The 13738-nt window shown below is 30.2% G+C and overlaps 1 protein-coding gene across 9 annotated transcripts in view; it reads right to left on the bottom strand.

Moving 5' to 3' along the window:
- The window catches only part of LOC125066599 (myocyte-specific enhancer factor 2), a 151599-nt gene that overhangs the window by 32912 nt on the left and 104949 nt on the right, over nt 1-13738 (bottom strand). The window contains exon 2 of one of the 9 annotated variants that reach the window (XM_047675386.1): nt 13454-13517. The exons of the other annotated variants lie outside the window; for them this stretch is intronic. The gene's annotated coding sequence lies outside the window, so the exon portion shown is untranslated. The remainder of the gene's footprint in view (nt 1-13453; nt 13518-13738) is intronic. 9 annotated transcript variants of the gene reach the window in all.

The raw sequence follows: 13738 nt of genomic DNA, 5'->3' as shown, positions 1-13738 counted from the left end.
CACATACAGTCATGGGGTCTATTCGATCGTCAATAATCTTAAATACTTGAATTAATTACAACTCATCGTACTCATAAAAACGTTTGAAGTACTGATTTACTTCAAACGTTTTTATTACTCTTAGATACTATTTTGATAACGTCGAATCACATTTAAATAGTAGTCTATTACTACATTATATACTTTATGTAATAAATAGATTAAATATAACTCATAAGAAATTATGTAAATAAGACCGTCCATCACGAGTAACAAAATAAACGTGACCGTTTCATTAACAATGTTTATGTTATTAGCTTAAGATTTTTTATCTCTTTCACGCTTTTTAAGAAAAATATTTACACATGCTGTGTGAAAATATTTAGTTAGTTGAAAATTCTGAACGGAATTAACACGTGGTTTCTAATCGTAATAACGTTATATAATAATAGTCATTCGCCACGAAATTTTTAAATTAAACATTATGTTAAACTAGTTGACTAATGTGTTCTCCTTATATTTTTTATATTTAAAGTATATAATTACGCTTTATTGATTTGTGTCATTTTGTCTCTACGTAGCGCGTGCTGAGTTGCTTGGCAACGCGTCACTGAAGCAAGATGGCGCGGGTGACGTCAGACCAAGGGACGAGGGGCGGAGGTACAAGGTCTTGCGGCCAAGCGTGTCACTTCCCAATGAAAAAGAGGCCTGAGACCCGAAAGAGGGCTGTCCTTGGAACGATCTTGCGGAAGGTAAAAGTGTAAAGCAATTCTTTTTGTTTGATACGTGAAAACAGAAAAAATCACCGCCGTGCCGTCTACTATAAGGTTTACGATCGCGTGACAGGTGGAAATGACATCAGCGGTCCTCTCAGTTTGTTTGGCTTTTGAGTGCCATCGCACAGCCGTTTGACCTATGTCAAGTTCAGTGAAAGCGAAACTTGTTAGGTTCTCAATATTCTTGTGTCAGATTTCGTAATAATGAACAACCTACGCATATCTTTCAAGTATTTGCTTGGAATAATTACAATTGCGCAAAAAAATATCATACCAAGTCCTAATTAAGACATAATCCCCTTAATATCCTTAGTTATGAGTGTATTAGGATTTACAATTAATGAAACTCAACGAACAATTGTTTTACGCAGAAATGAACCAAGTGACCGAGTGGCGCCCGTTAGCCATTATAGCGATGAGTCGATGACAATTGTACATGACGTCACCCACGCACACATGCACTTCCCCGCGCGTATTACACTGATAAGGAAACCGCAAATGTGTGTATACAAACACAAGTGTGGGTTTGAAAGATTACATTCGCCGTTTGTTGTTGAGATCCTAATGTTTTTAATTGGTCGTGTAGCATATTCATTATAAAATCGAAACTTAATGTTTTATTTTACATCATGATGTATTTATGCATTGTTCGAACACTTTATGTACTCGTATAATATGTATATTTCCACGAAACCCTTTGTCCTTGATATTATAATGTTTTGTTAAATAGAATTGAGCGGCAAGGCGACCCAAGGAATAGTTTTGTCCAGTCACAGTAAGTGAATTTTTCTTAGAAAAATGATATGCAGCAAAAAAAATTGTTAATATTTTTATTAAATAGTTAATGATGTAATATACTTAGTAATATATTCAGTAATATATTCAGTATTACTGTTTGGCGGTATATATCTGATGTGTGGGTAGTAGGTACCCAGACGGGCTTGCACAAAGGTTTAAGACTATTTTTTTTTATATTACAACGTTTATATAAACTAAAAAAAAATTTGCGAATTGCGACAGACCGATAATCTAAGTCTAGATATATGTGTATATTTGGAGCACTATACGATACTACTTAATTACCATTTACTTGTCCTAAACACAAGTATTTGTTATTATAGAACTTATAGTAATTTCTCATGACACTGCAAAAATAATTAGCCATCACATGAAAGAAATAGTTGGTTATCGAACGAATTAATAATTATAGAAAACCGATAGATAAATATGGCAAAAAATAAAATAAAAGTTTTTTTCATTGAAAAGGCAATATACAGAGAGGAAATATATTATAGTACACGCGCAACGATTTCAAAAAGGAGTAGAGATACGGCGGACCGGGTCATGACGGTCTAAGAAAACTTTATGCCGTTTGCGAGTCGGTTTGATCCCGAAATAATGATTTTCACAGGTAACTAGGCACTATCGAGCCGAGGTGTTTCCTGCCGATGTTATTAGTGGCTTTTAAGATAAAAATTTCCATAACCGACTCTTCCGTCACCCACGACTCGAAATGAAATGTCTTAATGTTGCGCTAATGTTTTCTATTTATATATAAAACTACTTCCTGCTACCGATTCTACGTTATGCAAGCTGGTAGATATACTTATGCTAAAAAAATACATTAAATTGTATAAATTATGCATAAGTATCTAATTTTAAACAAACCTTGTTCTTGATAAATTTATTAAAACTAGGACATTATCTAATAATGATCTATCAACATTTTTATAGTAATTATGAAAGTGGTCAGACATACTCAACAGCAGTGGCCTTGTTTAAGAATCTGAATATTATTTATAATAGAAGTAATTTTAATAAAAGACGACATATATATTCATATGAAGTAATTACCGTTACGCTTAAAATATAAAAAAAAATGTTGATTAAATCTTAGGCTTTAATTTTTACGACTTGCAATTAAAAATAAAAAGATTTATTTCGACATTCAAACATTCATTCAATAATTGAGTACACGTATATTATTTTAATACTATTCTATTTATAAAACTGTTATTTAATCGTGTGCAATCGACATTGTAAATCAAAGAAACTGTTAAGATCGAAAACGTATATTTGAATACATATAGCTATATTATATATGTATATATTATGTTAGTGTTATTGGCTATTAGCTTCATTCGTTGTCTCATGTACTGGTTTGTATCGCACGTAGAATATGTAATCAGGTCTGGATGGCTTTGAACTTGTTAATTGAACCTTTTCAATGTTCTCTAGTGTATTGTGTAAAGATATTTGTTAATATCGTGCGGTTTTATTGGCTTTGTGAGAAATATCATATTTACTGATTGGATATTTTAACTTGACTATTATTTTAGTATATTATAATTTATGGAACTCTACTTTTCAGAGTTTAAACAATTTTAGTAGTTACTTAAATTGGTTATAATATAGGTACATATCAATTATTACAATTTTGGTGATACTTTTCAGGGTACTAATAACTACAAATGACGTAGTTATTGTTTTTGATGTCGATAGGTCATTGACCTGCCTCGGTAGCTAAAACGTGAAATGAAAAGATTTAACCATAATATTACTACGTTTGTAGGCACGTTTAATTCAACTTTACTCGTTACATAAACATGTACTTACTCATACATCTACTTCTTTAAAAGCAGGATGTATTTGTCAGATCTATAGAGCATCGTAATAGTATTCATAATTTGCCAAACGATTTGAGGTCTTATCGTCAACGAATAACATTGAGAATTGTACGGCACAACTGTGTACTCCCATTGTAACTGATAAGGTGTTAGGTCAGACCTTTGTTGAGATTACAATGTCGATTCGAAATTTTCAAAGTCTGGTGTCTCTTATGATGCTAATAACAAAAGATGGCGCCTGATTTGATATTATCAGGCGGCGTGCGGTGGATGTTATTCCTCGGTTATACTTACGTTACTGAGTTGGAGTAATTTATTTTTAAATGCAATCTACCATAATAATATATTTTTATTTTCTATAATTTATACGAAGAAAACTCCAAGAAGAGCCGCCTACAACAGTCTGGAATTGCTTTATTGTACCTTTTTAAGTGGGTACTTCGAGATGCTGTTTCACCAACAAATTCGAGGCATGTAACTATAAATTAACATGTTATTAAAATAAATAAAAAAAATAATTAATCTTATAATTTAAAATAATATTCGATTAACGAATATTACATTTCTGAATAGATATCTCCAACGATATGTTTATATGGTGACGTCCATCTTATTAGAATTCTGGAGACACTACAGCTTATGAGACTTTGAACATTTCTACGAATTTACAATTCAATCCAAACACAATCATAAAATATGTTGTCGTGTAAGAGAGTGCGAAATCAAACATGCCAAGATCGCTGTTTCTTCCAATCCCGTGATGTCGTAACGGGCATTTGTTTACGGGGCACGGGCACCCGTCTGACCCGAAACACGAAACTGTGTCAAGCAGTTTATTCAATCTGCCGCTTGTGAGACTCTCATCTAGATTACAAGCGAAAAAAAGACCTATATTCAAGATGATAAAGTGTCATTTTCTAGAATGTGGCTCATGGGGAACGTTTCTACTTCTTTGGTTAGTTTCTGCCCTTGAATGTGGAACTAACGATGTGTTTAAGTAAAATTGAAGAAAGTTTGTATTTTTGATCCAATTACTTTTTCTGCGTTTGACCGTTTTTGAAGATATATTGTGTTCTAACGGGAGAAAAACAATTAAAAATAAATACAGGGAGAAGTCTCTCATTTTGTCATGAATATATATTGTTAGAAGTATATTTTAAGGGTCTTAATTTTTTTTTATGGGTCGAAGCAGCGTCTTCTTTCTGCGCCAGGCCGTATACTATTGAGTTCTTGAGGCTTCACATGTAATATTTCTTTTACAAAAACAGGTACTAAAAACATCAAGCAACAAATTATTCATACTTATATTACGAATACGAAAGTAACTCTGTCTGTATGTTCCACTCAACGGCTAGGCCCCAGAATCCATTGTGATGAAATTTATTAAGGAGCAAGTTGAAGCCCCTAAAAAGGACATGAGCTAACGTAACTATTTATATAGCACATTTAATTCACCCCTCGAGGAGATAAGCATGGAGGTGAAGATGGATGTGCTTGGAGTTTTATAAATTTCATACAAATAAAGCCGCAGGATCAGCTAGTAAGTAATATGCATAATACAAATTATTATGGAAACGAACACGTCCATGTTTATATTATTGATTTTTATAACGTTTGTATCATTTTAAAATTTGCCACAAAACACTCACAAGAAAATAGAATATTTTTGTAATTAATTAGACTTACATATGTTACTAATGGTATGTTATATTAGAAATTCGGTTATTTTAACCAGAATTTAATACGTTAGCAGATGTTACCATTAGATAGGTTTGCCCTAATAAGTGGCAAATTCATGGATTAATCTTAACGCTTCGGTAACGAAACTCGTCGCAAATCCAGTGTACGTGGCATCCACTCTTGGAAACGGATTACTGTGCCCCATCAACCGTAATATACGTAGATAACATACGTCACCATCGAACAGCCTGTCAATGTTTATTGAGCGTTTCATTGAAATTAACAGAATATTTACCTGCAAAAACATTATTCGTGACTAATTATATTATTATATAGTTATGCAACCCCAACTTTTTTCCGATACCTATGTACCTATATTGATTAAAGTAAATTTTATTAATTATTACACGTAGTCTACCATCTACCAAATAAATTAAATATGTAAATATTAAAGATTGCATAGAATATGTATTTACATACTATTTATTTGAGGCTGCGGACACAGTTAATAAAAAAGTTAGTTTAAATACTTACATAATTTGTATTTAAAATTATATCAGTGTTTTCTAATCTAAGTTAGATAAAAATAGAAGATTTTGCATAATATAAGTCATTCAAAATGATTGCCTAATTAAAAATATAAATTACATAAAATAAAGAGGAGAAAAGTTGCATAACAAGATGCTTTTTAATAAAATAAAATCAAGTAAAAGCGAACGCACCGCACGCCGACATGCTGGCAACATTGAACGCGCGAAAAAAAGCAAATGGCCGCCGCCAAGGTCGTAAGAAGCTGTCCTAGTCACGGAGGGCATTTACATTTTTTTATAATCGCTTCAGGAGTTTTGCAAAACAGGCTTATTTTTAAATTAATGCCTCATTTCTCAACAGAATTGTTTTATATCGTTTTGGGTCCATTGCATCTTCTTCGTATAAACGATTATTGGTAGTGCCACAATCGAGTTAACTAGTTAATGGTTTTATGTTAGTTTATCATATTCATAGATGATTAAACTGGATTTGTGGGTTGTAATGTGGTCATATGAGTCTGAGCTTCGGTCATACATTGATGCGGAATTACATAGGCCTTCAAGAAATATAGTATGAGAGTCGATAGAGAAACAGGAGGTCTATAAAGTCACACACACACGAAGTATGTAAAAATATTAATGAGGAAATAGATTTAAATAAAAAAAATGTTAGTTCACGTATAGTATGGAAATTTTATGACTAACGTGCCTGTGCCGCATGTAACGTTTACAATGATCAAAAGTGTAAAATAGTTGTTTGTTTAATAAAACCTTTTTTTTTTTAAATATGAGTGGAATATAAATATTATTAACCAATATGACGCGATATATTTGCTACACTAAATAACTAACAAAGTCAGTACCTATGTCTATAAATTTTGGATGTTGAATTCAATAACTAGTACTTATTTTAATATCGTATTGATTTCAAACTTTGTGAGTATGTATTATACGAATAATAGGTACTAAAATAATTTGGTACAGTCAAGTGTATCTGCTGAGAGAGCCGTTTAATAGAGGTGGATAGTAGATTTATTCAATAGCGACCGATTAAACCAGCCTTGTTTTGGCTGAAAGTTCATTTTGTTGTAATAATTTACACAGATACAAAACTATTTTGATGACGTGTTGTAGTCTTTTATAATAGAGCTACACGATGATTTTTCTTTGTCAATAAGTATCATTATTTATTAGCATATCGATTTAGTGAATATAATTTTATTAAGAAAGTTTATTGATAAAATTATTTATTTAATACAGATAGCATCTCAAAATAAAAAATATAATATTTATGGGGTAATAAAAGATAAAAAAAGTTCGAAAACGAAATATAACGATAAAATCGAGACGGCACTATCTACTATCGATATTACGAGTTGCCTTGCAAAACCAGAATCATTGTGGACCCGTTTGAGAAAAAAGTTAAAAACCTTCGTGCACTACGCGACGATCGCATGGGAACGGAACGCATCTTCTGAAACAGTTTTGTATAGCAATTTTGGACCCTGCATCGATGCATTACAGAATATTTTACTTGCCAGTATAAAAAAAAATGTTGGCCATTCCGTAAACGGTCACCCGCACCTGCCACTAGACACAGCTAGATGTTCTAGAACAGGATGGTGGAATTGACATGCTTTTTTAATATAAAGTAGTGTATCGACAATGGATAATGTCTTCGTAGACAGCGAAACTGAATTCTGTGTCGGAAATTCTATGCCTCGTTTAATTATAGTTGTCTATGTGCAATTTAATTTGATAATACGCGGATGAAATATTTGAAATTGATACTTTATTTTTATAAGAAAACATAGACAACTGTAAGCCTAACAAGATTTTAACAAAAAATAATATTCTAAATTTTTCTTCCGAATACTTTTTTTCTTTAATTCTGTTGTTCATAACTCGTTCAGGTCTTCCAGGCTTCGTCAGGCTTCCTATAGTTTCATGAAACAAACAGACTTACAGGGCTATTTACGAATTTGTAATAGAATAAATTTCGTTCTCAGTGGTGAATGCAGAAATCGTTTGTGTGTAAAAATTGTATTACTGGAGAATAAAAACATATAAATAAGCTACAGAGCACTGGGATGAGGCCTTCGACCAACAAAGTAACATATTTTACAGACCGCAATATATACCATAATATAATATAAATTCTAGAAGATAATTTTTCTACCATTTACGTTCCTGCTTAATATTAATTCAGCTGTATTTTACGGTTCGATTTAAATAAATAAAATTATAAAAAAAACTTGTTCGATAAATAAAACGTTTATTTAGTTAAATAAATTCGTTTGTGCAACACATTCATATAATATCATAAAAATATTTAAATTTATACTTCTCTTTCGTCAAAAACTAATAAATTAAATGTATAACCAATGTTTTTTTATTTAAATAATCTGAAATTAGAAAATAAACCGGTAATTAGTTTGAACTATGCAGTTTTATGTATATTTTCTTACGAGTCTATTTTAATTAATTTATTTTTATTTATTCCGTATTTGAAATTAAACATTTAAAAAACAAAATTATAGAATAATTAACTATATTAAATAAAATTTTGAAATTCGAACGTATATCTTAACTTGCGAATTTATCTGAGAAATTTGCTCTGTAGAGCTATTCTATAAGAACAAATTCTCATCGCAGAACACAACCGTGGTATGTCAGAAAGAGATATACGACATTAACAATAATGATTATAACATATAAATAAGATATACAATAGCGTTCACGCTCAAAGTACTTTATAGTAAATATTTGTACGAGAAAAACTAATGTCATTTTTGTAATGAGCTACATTAAAAAAAATACAAATAGATAATATATATACGTATAATTTATATGGAAATTTTTATTCATATTGGATCTATAATAATTAATCAGGTTTATTAAAAAAAAATTGTTTTAAATCAATGCAAATTAAGGATTCGTATTTATAGATTTTGATAGATTAACTGATTGATTATTGTAGATTTTTTCAAGAATTGTTCTTATTATATTTAAGTTGTAATAACAATTTAAGTACCTACAATCTTTACTGTTTTTAAGTACATCTATAAATACATACATTTAACTCTACATTCAAAACTACCCGTCAAAACAATGTTACAATAATAAATATTAAAATACTGGCTTATGTCTTAACATATACATATATAATGTTTAAAGCATAACGTTAAAGTTAGCTAGAAAACAGAAATCTGAATATAAAACATATGTATATACAGACATTCCGAGATTAATAGATAAAATCCAGATCGTCTATAAAGATTTGCTCTTATATCTTAAGAGACTCTGTCGAGGCGAGTAAAAATATTATACTTAATAGCTGCTTTTACTGTGACACTTAATTGCTTCAGACCGGTCCGAGTTCTCTTGGTAGCAATGACTTGAAATTACTACCCGTGGCGATGCATCTGCACTGTGCCTGATTAACTAAACGCCTAGGATCAAAATGTTGAAAAACTAGCAAGGAAAGCAACGCTCGGAAGATACTGCGTTCTTTATTAGCTAGATCGTTGGCGACATTGAAATATTATGTGAAAAAACATATCGTTAATAAGAGAATGTTGTTAATTTGTTTATGTTTAAGATTTTTTGAAAGGCATATTTGGAAAACAATTAAGTTGTTTGTACCATATTATTTGAATAGACGATGAACTTACAATTATTTAAAAAGTAAATCTCATTGAAACATAATAACAACAGAGTTATATATTATTTTGTTTTTAGTCGTTTAATAGTGTGTAATGAGCCTTATAATTTTTCTGAAACTTATTTAATTTAATAGTTTATTAATATACGAATATTTGCATAGATTTTAAATAATTGTCTAATATTTTATGTAAATATTAAAATTATATTTTAAATTATCGTGGATAGGTTTTGTGCCATAGACATTTTAAAATGTTTACATAGATTTAAGTAATGAGTTTATGCCGGTTCTTCACGGCAGAATCTACTTTCGGAACCGATGACAGCTTTACATTTAATTTGATACTGTTACATAACGATACAAAAGTGCTTTTATGAGCCTATTTGAATAAAAAATATTTTCATTTTGTCTATTGCGATTTGCCATTCGGGGTCTAAAAATTGTTTATCTTCGTTGTAACAGTTAATCGCCAATGTATAAATAAAAACGAATATTCGTATATCGTTTGACATTAATGTACTATGATATAGTTTGACCGATTATTATGAATTATGAAATTTGCTAAAATACCGGTAGTATTTCATCTTTGTCACTCGCCTCAAGATAACAACAATGCAAATCAACTTCTATAGACCGTTCAACTGATCGACAAGACAATTGTCGTACAAGAAGATATCTGCCAAGTTTTATTAGTATCTTAAAAGGACTAATATTTTTCCTAAATTCATTATCAGTTTTTTGTTACATACTTATACACGAGTCAAGCTAAGTTGAGCTAATATTTTGCATGTAAATAGATTTTTAATTAAAAAATTAAATACGAAACTCGTAATTATTAAAGTGTATATAGTTATGTAAGTACATTTGTAAATTATCAAAAGATTATATCTCAAACTCAAGCTAAGCTTGAGGGCAAATCTCGGGCGACATATATTTACTAATAAATAAGATGTTAATCCATTTGGATTACAAATATATTTATATTTGTACATTTTTGATTAAAAACACTTACACATTGTGTACTCGAAGAAAATTTTGTTTACTACTTGGGTCTGGTAACTATGACATAATCTTTCTATCTCTATAAAAAGATCGCCTTTTTCTTTTGAACGCGATCATGCAAAAACCTCTGAATATGTTGACATGAAATTCGTACCATTACATTCAGCGTGATTCAGAGGTTTTTGGGTGAACGTTACAACATAATATACAAAATAATTCAACATATAACGTAGCCACGACAACAAGTGGCCGGGTCTGCTGGTTTCATATATACATAAGCGTACATAAAATTTATATACTGCGTAATGAAATGTCTAACGAAATGCTTCATCAAATTTAATAAACACATTATTAACATTTAAATAAACTACAAATATACGAAAAATCGAAATAATTTTAAATAATATAACTTTACAGATATTAATATGACCATATAACTTATGTCGTAAAAAACAATAGTATATTTTTTAAATAATCCCTAAATGTTTTGATGTTTAAAGCAACAAATATTACTGATTATTAATATGTAATTATCTTTATCCTTGAAAGTACTTTAAACGATTCGCTTTTTTAATCTACTTTTTAAGATACCTTTACATGAACAGATAATTAAGCGTACAAAATATCATAAAGTGAATGTTGTAAGACATTTTTATCGCACAAAGAGTATCGGTTACAACCTACAACTATTTAATAAAAAATACAAATAATACTAAGTAGAATATTTTATACGAATAATATATTTTTTTGTATATATATATATGTAATGTACACTGACAAGGTCGGGGTACACATGTACCTTATAAGGATGCTTCATATATAATAAATATATTATTGCATGGATACATCATGGAAATATTTTTATAGATACGAGCGATTTTTCCTTCTGTCCGAAGTATCGTCACAAATATGAAAAAAAAATATATGTAGGACTCTAAGCGGCATACCGAAAAAAAATATATGTAACTCTGGATAGAGTCCTACATATATATTTTTTTAATGTAAAAAACTAATTGAATATTTTTTATTTATCAAATAGACTAAATTGAACTGTCGAGATATTTTCTTAAAAAAACCAAGTACAATACATTACACACACATTACACAAGATACAAAAAAGTGAACTAAATTAAATCAATAAGTGCCTACTATACAATTCAAGTCCGCGTAGACTGACATCGAGAATGCTAACAGCTTTTCCTTATTAATAAAGATTTTTCTCGGTAATAAAGTCTGTATTCCACAGTGACACACCGATAGGCTACGTACTTCGTTTTTTATTAAATTATATTCACATATAGCCGATTAACGATAATTTGCGACTACTGTAGAGTAAGATACTATGTTTCTAAGTATTACCGAAGTCCTGTCTTCAAACCCCAGGCCAGGCCAATCAATCGGTTTTTTACAAAGTAGCAGACCGGAGTCTTAGAGTTGAGTGTAGGCTGTATTTAGACTATTAATAAGTTCATATTCGAGCAAGTCCAACTGAGCTGTTAGTGTACTCAATTTGTCTATAAAATTATGTTACATTTCTGTCTACTAAATAATCAGCAGCTTGGTATAATATACTCCAAACCTTTTCCTCAAAAGGAGAGGAGGCCTTAGCCCAACAATGGGAAATTTACAGGCTCTTGATGATGTTGTATATTGTTGTGGTACTATAAGTTTTCAAGCCTCTTTATCAGGGGAGAAGCAAGCAGAGAAGAACCAGCACCACCCCAGAAAGAAGAATAAGCTATATTGTTTTACTTTCCTTTTTTTGTGTGTTGTGTATTAAAGTTAAAACGTTAATTTTATTGTCAAGTGTATGATTTTGACGTATGACATGTTACATTTTCGAGTGGGCCACGAGAACGTATGTAACGTGTTTGCGCCGTGATTTCGAAGTAATTTAGCTATCGCGAGTTCAATGTGTTTTTCGCAGTTATGGCAATCAAGAACACTTTATTAATAACATTTATGTTTCGATCAAATAATGATTATATTTCACGACGTTAGACATTGTGCAATGAACATATGTATTATAGTTGTAGTAACTAACAAAATAAAATAAAGTAAACACATACCTAATGATTATATCATTAAACTATTTACTTTATTGAAGAAATATATAAAGTTATACGTTAGAGTTAATAACGTGACAAATGCAAATTCTACAAAGATTCTTGAACGATTATTTCTTTTATTTACAAAATCCATGGCCGTAGCTAGGCTACCTGCCTTCAAAGGTATTTCCTCGGCTGTGGAATGAGATCATCATAATCTGCGACAGCCTTCAGACCTACCGGTCTAACATTTTAATGAGGTCTATTGTGAATTAAGTAAACATTACGCATATACGGAACAATATAGTGTTGACATTATAGTTATTCGAAATCCTTATTTTTATATAATTAGCCTTTTTAATATTATAAGAAATATATTAATTTAGTTTGTGCGTGTTATAAACAGCGTTCATTTATAAAATATCTAAATGATGATGTCAGAAACGGGAACGATTTGAGCTTGTATTTTTCTCGTTTTATTGAAGTAAATTTACTTCAACGAGTAAAGAAAACATTATTTTTAAAATAAAATAAAACTGTAATTTCATAAACAGAATATATATTGCAAGAAATAAAATCATTCGATTGATTTAACGAAAAATAATTATACATAATTTTTTTTAATAATTTAAAATTATCTTTCAATTTAATGTATAAACCTTGCCTTTTAATGTATAAGCCTTGTAGTGGATGAGGCATTTGATTCAACAGTTAACAGTAACACATAAGGGCATTGTTCCTACACATAAAAACACAGACGAGGTGACGTCATCCTTACACAAAGTAAAACAAGACATCGCCTATGCCTATTACGAAATGGCGCCAAAACTATTTTTACGAGGTTAGAATAATCTACATAATCCAAAACATTAATAAATAAAAATTGTATCACATTTGTTAAAGTACAGTTGTACACAGTTGTTTTACAGATTAAAAATTTGTATGATGAATATGGAATTTGGATTATTTCATTAAAAAAAATTAACTGCTGTTTTTACTCTACATAAATATTCAAAACAAGAATCTTGTGAATTTTGTTCATTTTAACAACAATAGTATTGTTGCTTAAGAGATAAATTGTGTTATGCCTTAAATATTTTGAATATTTTGTCGGCTCAATTATATATATAATACTTTTATAAAATACCTGTTAATATTCTTGAAAAAAATGTTTGCTCAGCACTCGATGGAGGAGCATTAGGACAACGTACCTGGAATAAAGGAAAAACTATTAAGTTATATAGGAAATAAACTAGTTACGGTGTTAGAATAAAAAATGCATTTCAACAGGAAATAAACGCGGATAGGAATATTGAATTAAATTAAAAATCATCAACGTATCGCTTTAGAGTGATTGAAAAATAAGTCTTTTTTTGTTCGATATTTAAATTATATCATCGTCAACTAATGAACTATGTTTGAAATTAAATAC

Source organism: Vanessa atalanta, chromosome 1 (assembly GCF_905147765.1).
Source record: "Vanessa atalanta chromosome 1, ilVanAtal1.2, whole genome shotgun sequence".
NCBI classification, from domain to species: Eukaryota; Metazoa; Arthropoda; class Insecta; order Lepidoptera; family Nymphalidae; genus Vanessa; species Vanessa atalanta.
This window is presented reverse-complemented; position numbering and strand designations above follow the sequence as displayed.